This window comes from Pollachius pollachius (genome assembly GCF_949987615.1).
Source record: "Pollachius pollachius genome assembly, chromosome: 18".
Lineage (NCBI taxonomy): Eukaryota > Metazoa > Chordata > Actinopteri > Gadiformes > Gadidae > Pollachius > Pollachius pollachius.
Window position 1 is genome coordinate 21201011 of NC_136951.1, and position 1295 is coordinate 21202305.

Consider the following 1295-nt stretch of genomic DNA (forward strand, 5'->3'; position numbering starts at 1 on the left):
TGATTACATCATAATCTAGGTGGGCCAGCCCCTCCTCCTCCCACTTCAAAGCCCGGGATTTGCAAGCAAGGCCTTCTGTTGCCGAGCGACGCACCAGGAGGAGCACGAGAGGGGGCGACAGACAGCCAGGCCTTAATCTGTCAGCGGCCATGTTCCTCCAGATTAAAGCCGGACGTAGGTTGCATTCATACGAATATCAACATAAACAGAAAATCGTTTGCTTCTGGCAAGCTCTTCATACACTCCCTCGTCAATTCCATATGGGGGGGGGGCAGGGGGCGTCATTTCGGATAGGGTGTGTTTGGAGTTCTGTGATGGTGTTTTTCGAGTTCTGTGATGGTGTGTGTGTGTGTGCGCGTATATACCTACCGGGGGGTTGCTACTTTTAGGCGCTTGGTCAATTTGAGGTAATTCCATGAACAGCGTCTGTACAGATTAAGACCTCGTTAGCGTTGGGATTCCTGGAAGCTGGTCTAGGTGTGTCTCCCCAAACGTCCCTGAATAAACCTCCTTTGGAGCTCCCTCTGCAGTGATCTTTGGGAAATCAAACTAATTCTTGCCTGTCTTGTGGGGACCAGGATGGACCATATTGTAACTGTTGTATGCTTACTACCCTGGCTGAATTGTGTTTGTGTGTGTGCACGTGTGCGTGCGTGTTAAGAGACATTTATTATAGGAAGTGCTTGCGCAAACGCACAAACAGCTCTGCACTCACAGAAATCACTGCTTACCTCTCACATCGATCGCTGAGTTGGGGGGGGGATCTGATGGATGGCTTTCATCTGCAGACCTGCAGTCCAAGCTTGGAGAGTTGTCCAGGAGACACGAGGTGACTGTCTTTAGTGGATGTGGTGTTGGGGGAGTCGCTGGCGGTGAGGTGTGCAGCTATGGCGTAAGAGGAGGATGTGGAGGAGAGAGGTGATGTGGGTGTGGGGGTTGTGGTGACAGAAAGGTGGTGGAGGTGGATCACTGGGAAGCCAAGAAGAAGGGGATGGCCAGCAGTTATTGATTTCAACCCGAGGCTCCAGGGCTGAGGTGGAGAAGGGCTACTAGCAGGGAGTCGTGCTGGCAGGCTTCGGCCGCAGCACTTTAATCTCCACTAATCGTTTCTTAATACTCGCATCCCGAGCGCTACTGTCTACACCCACTCACTCACCTCCCCTGCCAGCCCGTCACACAGACACACACACACACACACACACACACAGAAAGACCTATACACACGACGGCTGTTGTGTCAGCGGAGATTACTGTACATTATGTACTAATACTATGTAAAACAATAAATATATGCT